This window comes from Danio rerio, chromosome 10 (assembly GCF_049306965.1).
Source record: "Danio rerio strain Tuebingen ecotype United States chromosome 10, GRCz12tu, whole genome shotgun sequence".
Classification (NCBI taxonomy): domain Eukaryota; kingdom Metazoa; phylum Chordata; class Actinopteri; order Cypriniformes; family Danionidae; genus Danio; species Danio rerio.
Genome location: NC_133185.1, coordinates 42,210,001 through 42,215,000, shown reverse-complemented (window position 1 = coordinate 42,215,000; position 5,000 = coordinate 42,210,001). Strand labels below are relative to the sequence as shown.

The 5,000-nt window shown below is 39.4% G+C and overlaps 1 protein-coding gene across 4 annotated transcripts in view; it reads right to left on the bottom strand.

Moving 5' to 3' along the window:
* Positions 1-5,000, bottom strand: part of cuedc1a (CUE domain containing 1a) — a 32,585-nt gene that overhangs the window by 16,542 nt on the left and 11,043 nt on the right.

Genomic DNA, 5,000 nt, shown 5'->3' with positions numbered 1-5,000 from the left:
ATTTAACTGAGGAATGGGTTACGCAAAAATTCAAAAACAAATTGTGATACCAAGTAAGGATGGACAGCAAAAAAAAGTGGAAAAATAAGAAGTGATTTATTTACAAAAAGTGAAGGTGAATCAGTGAGTGAGGTATTTACAATATATACAATATCAGAGTCAATAAACAACAAAATGTTAGAAAGACAGGCTATGAGTGGGGCTAAATAAAAGAATTCAACAGTCTTACTAATATTCACAACAAACCCCCCTAATCTAATAATCAAAAGATATGAAAAAGAAATCTTTAACGTCAATGACGTCCTATCTATTTTACACTGACTTACAATTAAACCAAAAATACACAGGTTGGCACACACCATCTTACCTGGTGTATCTAAAGCAGGAATGGGCAAACTTGATCCTCGAGGGCCGGTGTCCCTGCAGAGTTTTGTTCCAACACTAGTCAAACACACGAACATGCTAATCAGTGTCTTTAAGATCACAAGGGCTGTTTCTCAATTCCAAGAACGCAGAGAACGGACTTGTGTTCTTGTGGATATCGGTCTTGCCAGGTGTCCTAGGAAGAACGAACTCAGGAGACCGCGAGGGCAGAGAACGCATCCTTTGAGAAATGAGATGCTGTGTTCTTCCTGATGGTCACATGACCTTCACGTGTTTTAAATGGTAAATTATTTAAACATTACAGCCTTCATACAACGATTTACTGTTTTTCCCCTTTTCAAAATATATACTTTGCATAAAAGCATTATAAATATATGTTGCACAATATAAATTAAACAGATTTTAATACCAATTTCAGCAAACAAACACCCTTAACGTGTTTATTCCTTTATTAAGATGTCCATGGTAATGTTTACTTTCACCGTTTCATTTAGGGAAACTCCTGAGGTAAATAATTAATATCTCTGAACTTTAATAATAAATCTAGATAAAATGCAGTGCTTCCCACCTCCAGTCGCAATGACTTCTGGGACTTCCAGAGCAAGTTCGGTGCTCAAGTCTGCATCGGTGTGTCCTCGATATCAAGAACACATCCGGGAAGTTTCACGCGTCCTCCGTACTTGCGGTCTTGAGTATTGGAACTGAACTTAGGCAGCTGATGATGACGTTGCACGAGAACACGAGGACGCAAGACCGCTGAAGAACGCATATTGAGAAACAGCCAAGAAATCTATAAGCAGGTGTGTTTGATTAGGGTTGGAGCTAAACTGTGCAGGACACCGGCCCTCCAGGACCGAGTTTGGGCACCCCTGATCTAGACAAATGTTAATCTACGTGCGGATATGTATGTCACGTGACGTACTTACCTACCAGTCTTTCTAAACTCACAGGGAAACATGAGGATAGGGAAGATATGGTGACACAAAGGCAAGAACAGACAGTAACAAACTTGACAATAACAAAGTGTAAATCAAATAAAGACACACAGTACTGATAATTGGGGATAACAAACCATCAAACACTAACAAAGCAAACCAAACAAGCCAAAATACACCAATCAATCAATCGAACAAAGTATCAAACAGGGGCTTGGTCCGATACCGCATTCTTCCAAACTATATAGTACGCTAAAATCAGTATGCAAGCCGAGTAGTATGTCTGAATTCATAGAATTCGAAAATCAAGAAATACCTGGATGACTTACTACTTCCGGCGAGATTCTGGAATGCTGACGCAGGTAGGTCACGTGACCATGACAAAATGGCAGATGTAGCATGTCAGAATTCCATTCATACTTTTCACATTCATACTGTATAGAACGCACTTTTCTAACGGCCGAGCAATACGTTTAAATTCAAATGCAGTACCTACTGAGTAGTAGGCGGTTTCGGACGCAGCCAGGGAGTCTCCTAAACAAATAGACTGAAGACCTTTTAAAGGCCAGGTGGCATGCAGGGATTGGCTGGGACTTGGGCAGAGTGGGAACCAATTGGGTAGCAGAAGAGATGGGATTGGTTGCAGCAAGAATAAGTGAAACAGCCAATCAGAGATGGGAGTAGGCGGATCGAGTACAGAAGTGGACTGGGTGACAGACAGAAACACATGATGAGACACAAAAATAAACAATAAAATAACCAAATAAGTGCTGGCATGCAACAACATGGATATTATGTTGATTATAAGTTGTGTTGAAAAGTGACCAAAATCGTCGAGCCAACATTTTAAACCAACGTCATATTGACGTCAAATACTGACATTACTTAACATTTGTAACATAGACAATTTAAAAAAAGATGTTGGTTTCAAGACAAAATGCTAATTTATAACTCATTAAGTTATGTAGATTCCACAAACAAAATAATGGCTAGAGAAATAGAAAAATCAAGTTAAGTTTATGTGAAAACTTTATTTCGACAAATATAAAAATTAAGTAAGTTCTGCAAGGCCTAGTATTGTTTCATCTACATAATAATGCTATGCAAAAAAATTCATTATATATTTTTAAGTAAATGAAGCAGAAAATTATAAGTGTATTCATTAGGTATGCAAACCAAAATAGCATCATAGTGGTAATGCCCACACACATCAAGCTGTAACATCATTAGACATTGATATTTAGTTTTTTTTTAGGCTTCGTTGGAAAGAGACCAAAATGCACATTGACGTCAGCCTGACTTTGGGTTCAGACGTTAACCCGATTTTCATTTCCAAACATAATGCAACGGTTCACAACATTGGGGTACAACGTTAATCTAACGATATGTTGACGTCCTGTACCAGCTGGCTTGTCACAGACTAATTTGATTTTCTTTCTTCTGCTGAACACTAAAGTAAATATTCTGAAAAATCTTAAAATTCCAAGATAACAACCACTGAAACTAAAAAAATAGGCTCATTAGGGTTATTTAAATCATTTAAATTCATGTTAAATGTATATGCTCGTACTGCTATTTTTGGCAGTTTGGCGCCATCTTATGACTGAATAATAAATAGGTTAGTGTATGCTCCATTCAGCCACTTTTGTTTCTGTCTGCTTTGGTTCAATTAAAGAGATTATAAATCTTTAGAACAATGTTTTGTGTGTTATTTGTTACACTTTGTGGCAGGAAGCAGTATAATAAGCAATCCAAAAAAGTGTTATCGCAGAATTAAGTCTTATACAACAGTGCTCTGCTTCAGGTTGGGCTGCCGATAAGCCTGTTGGGCTTTAATCTGCAAAAAATAACCACCTGCGTGTAGATCTATCCCTCTTATACACTTACATACACTTAATACACTTGACTGACATGTACACAATGACATCACCTATATAACTGCAGATTAAATAGGCTTATATATAATAACTATAACTGTTAAAAGCTATAAGTTACTAGTTAATTAGTTAATGTAATGTGTATTTATATAGTGCATTTATTATGTATGGTCATACACCCAAAGCGCTTTACAATCATGAGGGGGGTTTCTCAACACCAACACCAGTGTGCAGCATCCACTTGGATGATGCAATGGCAGCCACAGGACAACAGCGCCAGCTCCCTCACCACACACCAGCTATATGTGGAGTGGAAAGACAGTGATGGAGCCAATTCAGTGGATGGGGTTGATTGGGAGGCCATGATGGGTAACACCCCTACTCTTTAGGGGAAGTGGGATTGTTAATGACCACAGTCAGGACCTCTGTTTAAAGGGTCACGAAACACCAAAACACATTTTTTGAGCTGTTGACAGTGGTATATGTGTCCCACACTGCTAAAAACACTATTAGGACACCTATATTTCACTAAAAAGTGTAAATTGGTTGTTTTTGCGTTATTTCAAGCAAATTCGTACTTCCGGTTTGAAATTAATTTTTGAAGCTGCGTCATGGTCATGACATAATAGCGTGTATTCCAGCGTGCAGACTGGACGTCTGTGCCAGAGTGTGTCTTATTACGTCTTACAGTGTGTTGCATTAATGCATGAGTAAGGCTTGGTTCAAACCAATCAGCGCGCTCTATTGTGCAACTTCATTAATATTCATTACTGTCAGAGTGTAGACGGCAGAGACGCCACATTGTGTTGGCAAAAGAAGCGTGAAGTGTTGCTTTTATAGTTTGCTGCAGTTAAATTTCGTTTTCATTTTCTCTCTGTGAGAGCTCAGAGTCACGTGTGGATTAACAGTGTACGCGACGCGCGACAACAATAACTTACGTGTCTAAGGAGGATTATTGTTTACCTGAGAGCTGTTCTCATCTGCAAACGCTGAGATCCAGATAGTAGTCTCCTCTTAATAAAGACGCGGCTCTAGTTGCTGTGGATTGTCCTGTCTCTACAGATTTGGTAAGTGAGCGACCAGTGCTCTTTGTTTATTCAGTTCGTATTTTATTCGTATCAAACAAACTATTGCACAGAGTGTAAACAAGTTAGCACTACAACCAAACTATAACCTCGTGTTGAATTTTGTGACCGGAATAACACACGCGGCTTTCTGACACTACCTGCCGTGTGCATCCAAGTTTCCGGGAAATGCGGAGTTTTTTTCTCTCTCATTCATCATGCGGTATCAAACATTGCATGAAAAATACACGCTTAGAGCAGTTCCTCGAATCAAATATCTCGTTTGTCGCGAGGGGCATGAATGAATTCCCTGAAATAAAGAGCCAAACTGCAGTTAAAGTCCACCATTTAATAATTTGGCAAATAATTCGACTACATATGTCCATGTAAACACTGTCACTTTGTCCGCTGTGGTTGTGTGTTTTGACTCTGAAACTCGCCCGTGCCCAAATAGACACTCCCACACTAAGCCTCTTTTCTTCCTCCGACACTCCCCCCTAAACAGAGCTGGACACGCCCACTTTTCTGACTTTTTCCAAAGTAGAGGTGTGAAAACACCCTGCTGAAACGAGGGGGTTTCATGGCCCTTTAATGTCTCATCTGAAAGACGGCACACACTGACAGTATAATGTTCCCTTAACTTTACTGGGGCATCATGACTTAAACAGACCGCAGATTGAGCGCCCACTTCTGGGCTCACTTACACAACTTCCAACAGCCACCTAGTTTTCCTATGTGGT